Source organism: Trichosurus vulpecula, chromosome 1, assembly GCF_011100635.1.
Source record: "Trichosurus vulpecula isolate mTriVul1 chromosome 1, mTriVul1.pri, whole genome shotgun sequence".
Lineage (NCBI taxonomy): Eukaryota > Metazoa > Chordata > Mammalia > Diprotodontia > Phalangeridae > Trichosurus > Trichosurus vulpecula.
The window spans coordinates 112,764,457-112,775,698 of NC_050573.1; the positions used below are offsets into that span (position 1 = coordinate 112,764,457).

General features: G+C 40.2%; 1 pseudogene; it reads right to left on the bottom strand.

Moving 5' to 3' along the window:
- Nucleotides 1–8,111: 8,111 nt before the first annotated feature.
- LOC118834345 lies at nt 8,112–9,626 on the bottom strand (annotated as a pseudogene).
- Between the last annotated feature and the right edge of the window lie 1,616 nt (nt 9,627–11,242).

The window sequence follows — 11,242 nt, forward strand, 5'->3', positions numbered from 1 at the left end:
GAGGAAACATTTCATTTTTAGTCTTTCTATCCCTATCACCTAGACATCTAGCTACTAGACATCAGGAAAATTTCTGAAAACTTTATCCTCCATTTTTACCACTATATTGCGCCTGGTTCTCTTCCTACCTCTCTGATAATTCCTTTTCTGAGTTCCTCAATGGCTTCTTTTTCTTCTATTTGTTGTTGTTCTGTCTTTTGGGTTGTATCCAACTCTTTGTGACCATGGCAAAGATACTGGAGTGGTTTGCCATTTCCTTCTTCATTTCATTTTACAGATGAGGAAGCTGAGGCAAATAGAAATTAAGTGACTTGCCCAGGGTCATATAGCTAGCGAGTGTCTGCATTTGAACTCCTCTACCTTCCCTTAAAATGAGAGTACTTTTGTTTCTCTCTATACTGTCTCCCTTGTAATACTATCTAATGTTATGCTTCCAGCTATTGTCTCCAAAGACAATAGTGAAATAGCCCTTGCCCTGAAGGAGTTTACACTCTAACGAGGGAGACAGCATGTGCATATATAAGTTTATGTAAAATACATACAAAGTGAATACAAGGTAATTATGTCCAAAGAATGGGGGAAAGGAGGGGGAGAATAGGAAAGGCTTCATGTAGCTAAATCTTAAAGGGATTCTAAGTCATCATGGTGAAGAAGGGGTGCATTTCAGCCCAGAGGTACAGGCAGTGAAAATCCAGGAAAACTGACAATGGAGCTAGCCAGCATGGCTGATCTCAGAACAAAGCGCAGTAAGGCATAAGGAAAACAGAAAGAGAGGAAGGGGGCAGTGTGTGAAGGGCTGTAAATGTCAAATAGATGAGTCTATATTTGATTCTAGAAGTAAAAGAGAGCCATTGAAGTTTATTGAGTAGGAGGTCAACATTTTCAGACCTACATTTAGGGAAAATAGCTTGAGCAGATTATGAAAAGTGAATTGGAACAGGGAGAGGCTTGAAGCAGGTAGAGGTTATAAAGTCCTGAAGTAGGCTCTTTCCATTCTCTCAACCTCAACTTATGCAAAGCCAATATAATGATGAGGATGAGGATGATGATGATGACAATGATGACCATGGTGATCATAATTATGATGATGATGGTGACAATGGTAATATATACTGCCTTAATGTTTGCAAAGCACTTTATACATGTTATTTAATTCTCAAAAAACCCTATGAAATAGGTGATATGTGTGTGTATCTTACCTATCTATCTACATACATATACATACATACACACACACATATGAGAGAGAGTAATTTAAGGTTGAGAGAGGATAAGTGACTTGTCCAGGGTCACAAAGCTAGTGTGCCTCTGAGGCAGGATTCAAACTCAGGTCTTGCTGATTCCAAGTCCAACACTACTATGCCACTTAGCTACCTCATTATCTTCCCTCCAGGTCTTGCTCTCCTTGAAGCTATATACATACCTATAAATCCTAATCTTAGGAAATAGATGAGGGTATTGACCCATAAAAGGCATCATACAGAGCTAGTCAGAGGAGTAATATAAACCATTGCATTACAGATGCACCAGCCTCAACTTTCATCTGGGTGCATTTACTTCCAAACACACTCCTCTGTGCATCCTTCTCCTATTATACTCTTCAATGATTTTGATAGCAATGGTTTAAGTTTACATAATATATTAGGGCTTGCAAAAACTTTGATCCCAATATTCCTGGAATGTAGGTAGCACAAGTACTATTATATTGGTTGTACAGATGAAGAAACTGAGGTTGAAGTGAACAACTTGTCAAGTATAGCTCACACAGTTAGTAACAGGTCTAGCATATGAAGAGAGGTCTTTCCACACTCCAGGTCTAGTACTCGTTCTACTATGCTACAATGTCTTTGGAACCTCATCCCAAGTTATTGATGTAGGTCCTGCCCAATCTCAGAGCATATGACCTTGAGAAAACCCTAAGTAGCCTGATTCCTCCTTACCATCACAACATCCTCTGACCACAGATAATGCTGCCTAGAGACCTTCTCAAGAGAGATTTCCATTTGGCCACCATCTCCTCTCTTGCCACCTGGGACTGCACTTCCCACATGTTTGATAGGAATGGTCAGCTTGTTGTCCTTGAATGTAGAGTTCTGCAACCCAGGAACTATTTGTACTGCATGATAAGGCATTAGAGTAGAATCTTAAAGAAATTTATAGATACGTATGAATACATAAATATGTGTTGATAAAATAAATCAATGAATAAAGTAAATTCTTACTGGACAAACATAATATTGTCCATTTGGGCTGAGACAAAATTGTTCCATAGGTATGGTGTGCTTGTTTTAATTAACAAATGCTTATTAAATACCTACTGTGTATACAGTCCTGTGTTAAGCTTTGGAGCAGAGACAAATACTAAGATTTTTAGTTCCTGCCCTCGAGGAGTTAGAAATCTAATCTTTCTAGGTGTCTCTTATTCTCCCTCACATAACATTTCCTCTTTTGGTAAATCTTACCTTCAGTGGCCCAGTAGTTTTATGTGGTCCCACATCTAGAAAAGCATTCACTTCCTTACAAATTCCTTAGTTTCCTCTCCTATAAGATAAATAAGTTGGGCTGATTACCTCTAAGGTCCCCTCTTGCCATTCCAATTCTGAAATCCGGTGATTCTTGGGGAAAGCCAATGTGCTCTAAATTAATATGAGGATATAAAAATCACTTTCAGCTGAGGGAATCATGGAATAATACCTAAGCACACTCTTGAGATCAGAGAAGAATATCAATATGGCCATCCAACCTCTATTTGAATACTTTTGTCAACAAGGAACTTACTACTGAAAATGGTCTATGATAATGCTGAACAGCTCAAATTACTGGCAAATTCATAGAACGAAAATCATAGGTCTTCAAACTGAAAGATACCTTACAGCAGGGGTTAGGAGTTAAGGGAACTTGGATGGGGAAAAAAGTATCTTTATTTCTATTAACCTCTAACTGAAATTTAGCATTTCCTTCAATTATGGATATGGGCAACAAATAGTATTCTAATAAGTGGCACATAGGCCACTAAAGTGGCACTAGATTGACAAAGGGATCCATGACACAAACAACAAAGGTCTAGAACCGCTGCCTTTGAGAATATCCAGTCAAACCCCTCATCTTACAGATGAGAAAACTGAGTTTCAGAGTTGTAAAATGATTTGCCCAAATCCCATATGTAATAAGTAGGAGCCCTCAGATTTGAACCTTCATTCGCCAACTCCAGATGCTGTGATTTTTCTTCTACACTACTAAGTTGGTCATCTATTTGTAAGTAATTTTTAGTAATTTCCTCCACTCATAAAGTGCTTCATGTACAGTATCTCTTTGGATTCTGAGGAGCAACGTGACTCAGTGGAAAGAGTGTTACCTTTGGAGTTGGAGGAGGACCTGCATTCAAATCCCACTTCTGATAAGTGCTACTTGTGGGACCTTGGTCAAGCCTCTTAGACACCCTGGGCTGGAGCTTCCTCACTGATAATTTCTGGTACTTTGTACTTGATGAATTCTGATGTCCCTTCTGCCTCAAGCATTATAAGCTATAAAATGGAGAAGGGAGAAGCTGGGCAAGATGGTCTCTGAGGTTCCTTCCAACTCTACATTATCCTAGGAACTATGATAGAGAGATAATATGTAATAAATGATAGAAAGATAGATAAATAGATGATAGATAGATAGATAGATAGATAATGGGTGGTGGGTGTAGAAGATAGATAAATGACAGATGATAAATAATAGATGACAGAAATGATAAATAATAGAGAGATGATAGACACATTTATAGATGACAGATAGAGATAATAGATGATAGATACATAGATAGTTGTCAGAGATAATAGATAAATGATAGTTATAGATGATAGTAAAATAGATGACTGATAGAGATGACAGATAATAGATAAATGATAAATACACAGTTGACAGGTAGATATGACAGACAAAAGAAAATTGATAGGTGATAGAGGGATGACTAAGAAATGATAGATATCAGAGAGAGATAGAGAGAGGGAGAGAGAGAGGGAAAATAAAGCATTAGGAAGCACTTCCTATGTGTCAAGCACTATACTAAGTGCTAGAAATACAAATATAAGCAAAATAAAAGAAAAACCCTGCCCTCAAAGAGCTCACAATCTAGTGGAGGAAGACAGTACATATAAAGGGAACTAAAATACAGGAAGGGGTTAAGAGAGGAAAGGTACTCACTCAGCAACAAGATGGAGAAACGGTCCAGGGAGCTATAGACTGGTCCAGGTTTGAAGAGAACATAGCTGGTGTTAGTACTTCCTCAAATATGAACCCTATGAACAAAATGCTCTTATACTAGTTTTAGAGATAAGGGAAATGCTTCTCAGGAAGTAGTTTGTCCATAGTCCTACAGCTAATAAGTCTGGAGCCTGGATATGAACTCAGGTCTCTCCTCACTCCAGGGGCAGATCTCATTTCACACACCATATTTCCTATCATTTCTACCCATTGGTCCTCATTCTGTTCTCTGGAGCAACACAGATTGCTCCTTCTGCTATGGGATAGCCCTTGAGATCAGATCAGATCAGATTATTATAATATTCTAACTCTTATCCTTTTTCCTAAATACTTTGTCTACACAGCATAGTTCTCGGTTCTGTGTCAGAGGCGGCGGGGGGGGGGGGGGGGGGGGGGGAGGGGGCGGGGTTGGTTCTGACATTCTTCTAGCCAGTAACCCTCCTTAAGGAATGTGGTACTTGTCACAATTCAACTATCTCATCCTTCAGAGGTGTACAAACTAGTGGTCCCTGCCTGTCCTGCCATGGTGCCTGGTTATTGCATGTACAGTCTTTAAATTAAATCATAAATGTCACTATTCCCTTCCAGGAGAGCCTCATAAAATGAAAATGCTGAAGTCAGAGAAAGTAGAACTGTTTGACAGCTCAAAAAAAACAGTGAGATAGAGATGTGAAGCCCATGCATGGGAGCTCAGTGGCCCATAAAAAAGCTCTTAAGGCTCAAAAAGAAAGGTTTCTGACTTCTCCTCTCCAAAACCAAATACATCATCTTCTGAGGTCTTGTCAAAGGAAGCATATTGACATATAGGAAATATTCAAGGCATGGTCAAATAAAATGTTAGCTAATCCTTCGGCACTCTTAAATTCATTCATTCATTCATTCATTCATTCATTCATTCATTCAACAAACACTGACTGTCTAAGAGTTCAAGACACTGCACTGGGGTATTTGCCTTTGTATGAATGAAGCCCCAGGGTGGATTTTGGGTATATCCACTAGACTTTTGGAGGAAAGAGCAGTTACACAAGGGGGTGTTCAGAAAGACCTGAGTTTGAATCTTACTTCAGATATTTAGTTTGCTGTGTGACCCAGTGCAAGGAATTTAACCTTATCTTAGCCTCAGTTTCCTCAACTTTAAAATGAAGTGATTGGATCTGATATCTTCTAGACTCCTCCCAGTTTTAATCTACAATCCTGTCATGTGAGAATGGGCAATGGTAATATCTTATTACACTTGCACAAATGTCAAACTACTAGGCACTGATTCATTTGACCCTTGAAACAATCTTATTTATGTAGCAAAGGAATGAGCCCCATTTTTAAAGAGAGGAAATAGACTCAGAGAAATGATATGATTTGCCCAAGATCACACACTGTAGCTATTAAGTAAGGAGTCATTATTCAAATCCAGGGCTTCTGACTTTAATACCACGTATTATAATGGTGGCCATACTACCATCCCCCTCTTTTGCCTTCAGTCTCTTCCTCTCTACTGGCTCATTACTCCACTGTCTACAAACAGACTCATATCTCCCTCATCCTTACAAAAAAGAGTTCACTCCTCAGAGAATCCCCTCTATCTGGCATCCTATATCTCTCCTCCCCTTTGTGGCTAAACTCCTTCAAAAAGTTTTCTATAATCAGTATTTATGGTGTTAATGTGATTAAAGACCTTCCTTGCCCATTTAATAGGCCTCATGAGGAGCTAGTTAAGGGAAGCTTGATTAGGGGAGGTTTGTTTGTAGGCAGGCCCACACCCTTTTGCTGATTAGGTATAAAGCCCTCCTGCCCTAAACAGGATATGTGCATATATACATGTATATATATATATATACATATATACATATGTGTGTATACATATATATACACACACACATATATATACATATATACATATGTGTGTGTATACATATATATATATATACACACACACATATATATATACATATATATACCGTGAGGGTAGCCATTAAGCTCAGAGAAGAGAGAACTGCAAAGAGAAGAGAACTGCAGAAGAAGAGGGAACTGGAAGGGCTGAGAGAGAGAACTGCAAGGCCTTGGAGGACTGCAAGCTGTCCTAGCAGACAGCTAGGATTTGTGAATGTGCATTTATAGGAAGGCCCCAGCAGAAGGAAAGGTTACACGATGGCTTGGCTCCATGCTGTGATATTGTGTTTTAATTTCCTTGCTGTTATAATGAAGTGGACTTACTGGTTTTGGGATACAATTGTTGCTATGTCAAACTGGAATTATTGGTTTTGGGATTTGATCCTCTGGTATCTGAATAAATGTTTTACTTCTTCTGCCTTCTGGCAGAGAGTCTCTTATATTCTGCAATACTGAATTATAAAGGCATATTCATGGTCACCATCAATATCGTGAATCTTGCCTTACTGATACAGTATTTTCACTTCCTCTCTTATCACTCTTCTAAATCTTCCGCAAAGTGGCTTCTGACATTGTCTTTCAGCCAAAACTGATCTCTCCAAAGTTACCAGTGATGTCTTAATTGCTAAATCTAATGACCTCCTCAATCCACATCCTTTTTGACTTCTCCATAGTCTTTTAACACTGTCTATCACTCTTCTCTTGGATACTCTCTCTTTTCTAAGATCAGACATTGCTCATTTTGTCCTGGTTCTTTTTCTTCCTATCTGACAGTTTCTGCTCAGTCTCCTTTTCTGAGAAGGAATAGGATATTTATTGGAGGTGTCACTTAATGGTTAGTTCTGTGTGCCCTCTACTTTTCTCCTCTCTTTACTATGTCACTCAGGTCAGGATGAACTGAGTTCAAATCACGCCTCAGATACTTGCTAGCTGTGTGGCCCTGGGTAAGTTACTTAACCTGTTTGCCTCAGTTTCCTCAGCTATAAAATGGAGATAAGAACAGCACTTACCTCCCAAGGCTGTTGTGAGGATCAAATGAGATAATATTTGTAAAGCAGTTAGCACAGTGCTTGGCACATAATAGGTGGTGCTATATAAATGCTAGCAATGATGATGATGATGATGATGATGATGATGATGACAATGACTACAAAAAAGATATATATATAGTATATGTATATGTAGATATAGATAGATATAGATATACATAGTTCCTGTTAGCAAAAAGCTGGCCATCTCCTTGTGAGGAACAGTCCATGTGTATACAGATAAGAGTCAGAGGTTGGTCCTGTCAATAGGTAGAATCATGGGGAAACAGAAAGCCAGTAAAAGAGATGTGTCCTTCAGGCTGCATTTCAAACACTCCCACCACCATTATTTCTTGGGTTTTGTCAGTCATCAATTATCATTGTCTTCTCTCAACTCCCTTCCATGGACCCCTTCTCTATGTATGGTACACCCAGTCTGTCTCTCGCTCACTCAGGCCTTAAAGTCATAATTAAACAAATGGCTTCTATAGATTCTTTTTTTTCTTTTTAGCACTGAAAATTGATTTTTAATGATAAATTACAACTCGGACACAAGATAGGTAGAGGGACAAGAGCTGGATTGTCTGTGGGTTTGCATTATGTTGATGGTCTGCTCAGGGGCTGGGGCTCTAGGCCCAGTGCCAGGTCTTGCCAAGAGGCTCTCAGCCTTGGGTACTGGCAATCTGGGAGGGTAGCTGGGCTTTTTTGTTGCAGGGGATTGTTCTATTGTACAATGTACAGCTGTGTTTGCCCCTCCTTCTCAAAGAGGACCATGACATTAGGGATGTGATGACATGACTTGCAGTTGACTTTGATTTGAGTGAGGGAGGGCTGTGCAAGGTCACCAGCCTCACTTTCTGCTCCAGAGCCATCTGGGTCCAGTGGCTGATATTCACCAGGATGACTGGAGATGGCCCCTGTTGCAGGGGAAGCGGTAGGGTGACTTCTTTAAACATAGTGTTGCTGTTGCTGCTGCTGCTTCTTGGTGGCAGCCTTGCTGGCCAGGTCCTTGGCCTTCTCAGTAGCTGCCAGAGCAGTTTCCTTCGCTTTCTCAGTTGCTTCCTTAGCTGTTTCAACAAGTGTCTTAGAAGGAGCTTCACCTTGCAGCCTGGCCAAGATGTACTCAAAGCCTTTGATGGTCTTGGTCACATTACTTTTGAATCTAGCTAGGCCAAACTCCTGCACTTCTCTCAAGACCCCAAACAAAGTGGAGGATACTCAGGCCTCCCGTTGGATTTCAATCCAGCCCCTGTTTTCAGGGTTCACACAGTAAACACATCTTTCCTCCACCACCATTAGCTGGGCATCGTTGATGTGCCGGGTCAAAGTGCTCATGGTCTGGTTCTGTGGGTCCACAGTAGAGTCCTCCAGATTGTACACCGAGTGGGCTACATCAGCAGGAAAGAAGCGCTCCGCCCAGCAGGGCATCCAGTTGGTCTTCGTTAGAAGCCGCCTGGACAGCAGCTTCTGATCAGGAGTCACCTCCCGGTGCACGAAGTCCTCCGTCAGCACACGCTTGCTATAGGGGTTGGATTAACGTAGCCAGAAGGCAGCAAACACTTGGTCCCAGGAACTCGGGAGCACGCTCTGCCCCAGGAAATACTTCACCCTCGTCCCGGCGGGGGTTGGGGTCGGGGCAGTGTCAAGGGGCACACAGCATGGGGTGGAGCGGGGTAAGGGAGAGATGGGTCTCCAGGCTCCAGCTGTCCGTCACCTAAACAAAGCGGCTGCCACCATGAGGGGGTGTCCCTGTATAGATTCTTAAATCCCGGTAAAATCGGATAGCACAGGACACACATAAACTACAACACAGCTTTACAATCACTTTGTAGCTCCAATCCCAAATGCAAAGTGACCCTTTGGTCATATTATTTGATTGTGCAAAGTTTTATTGTTGACTTTTGTGTTTACATCACAGTTACTCCCTGATTTTCAACCTTCAACCAGTGATCCTTCCCCTGTAACAACAAAAAGTTAAGTAACCAATTCCATACATCAGCTGTGTGTGATGGCATATATACTGCATGTGCCTGTATTGTCTCCCTCCTTTCCAGTGAAAAGAAGCCTCATCTCTTCTCCAGAGCCAAGACTGGTCATCACAATTACAAAATGCTGCATTGTATTGTGCTTTTCCATAAAACTATCCTTTTAGCTTAGAGTATTTTTTCTCCCTCTTCAGTATCCTATAACTGGGATAGAGGAACAGTGCATAGAGCACCAAACCTGGAGTCAGGAGGACCTGAGTTCAAATGCGGCCTCAGACACTTGACACATGTGTGACCTTGGGCAAGTCACTTAACTCTGATTGCCCTGCCAAGAAGCAAAAAAAAAAAAAAAAAAAAAAAAAAAAAGAATAGTGTCTGACACACAAAAAGTGCTTAATAAATGCCTGTCAAGTGACTTAACTTTTTTTCTGATAACGTCATAATTGCAATTCCTACTTTTTGGAATCATGTGATGCATGTTAAATGTTGTTTCAGACACTTATTTTCATTCTGCCTGCCTTTCCTTTTTAGACATGTTTCTTGCAACAGATTGTGTTGTTGGGGGGGGGGGGGGGTGTTCCTAATCCAATCTAATCACTCTCATTTGTTTTATTTGGTTCAATCCATTCACATTTGAGGCTATGATAGTTTGTTGGTTATTTCCTCCATTTGTGTCTCTAATCCTATTTTTTTCTTTCTTAGATTTTTTTTCCTCTTCCTCTAATTGTCAATGCTTTCTTCCTATGATTAGTTTTGTTTACTCTACTTTGATGTAAGCCTTTGCCCATAGGCTCTCTTCTTCCCTTCAACCCTTCCCTTCCCATGTGTGAACCCTTTCCTTAATTTTGGAGTTTTACTTTTTCTTCATTTTCTTCTCTGTCTCTCTCCCTGTACTGACCTGGGCTGAAAATGTCTGACTCACTGTGATTTTTTTCCCTTGGATTTCTTGATCAGGATTCAGTCTGGTAACATTTTGGAGATCTTTGTGGAGGAGTTTTGTTGGGTAATCCCATGTCCTTCATTCTGTTCCACCATCTTGGCTCCAATCCAACTCCTGCCACCACCAGTTGCTTTTAGGTAGGTCCTCTCAGCACATTTCCATTTTCTTCTAGATCTTCAGAATTGTTGGAAACTGCTTTTCTCAAATGAATATCCTTTTACTGCCTGTTTTTTTAAAGAAACAAAATGTCCATATACAGAAGGGACAGTATCCTTCCTTACACTATGATTTTATAGATACTCATCTAGAATTCTTTCTACTTTCCACAGTCTCTCCATGCTGGCATGGAGGGAAATGCAAAAATGAGTAAGAAAGTCCTTAGCTTTACAGAGCTTATATTCTACTAAAGAAGATAAAACAGACTGTGAAAGTATATCAAGGGAGGCAAAAGCAAGGTATTCTAAGAGCTCAGAGAAGGAATATATCATTTCTGTCTAGACACACAATGAAAGGTTTCATAAAGGCAGTGTCATTTGAGCTCCTAGTTAAGAATCTCAAAATAAACAAATCAGATAGACAAAGCCAGGAGGCATTCCAGAAAGTCAGTCAATCAATAAACATTGATTAAATACTACTGTGTGTCAGGTACTGTGCTAATCACTGAAAATATGAAGGGACAAGAGGCAATCCCTCCCCTCAAGAAACTCTTGATCTAATGAAGGAGATGACAAGTGAACAAATAAGTACAAACAAGCTATATACATGATAAATGGGAAATAAAAGAAGGAAGACATTAGAATTGAGTGTTTGTCAAAAGCTTCCATAGAAGATAGGATTTTAGTTGGACTTAAAAGGATACCAGGAGATTGGCTAATATGACAAAAAAGGAAAATGATGGATGTTGGAAGGGGTGTGGGAAAACTGGAACACTAATGTACTGTTGGTAGAGTTGTGAACCCATCCAACTGTTCTGGAGAGCGATTTGGAACTATGTACAAAGGGCTATAAAACTGCATACCCTTTGATCCAGCAATACCACTGCTAGGTCTATATTTCAAAAACATCCCCCCCAAAAGGGAAAAGACCTAATTATACAAAAAACATTCATAGCAGCTCTTTTTGTGGTAGCTAAGAATTGGAAATCAAAGGGATGT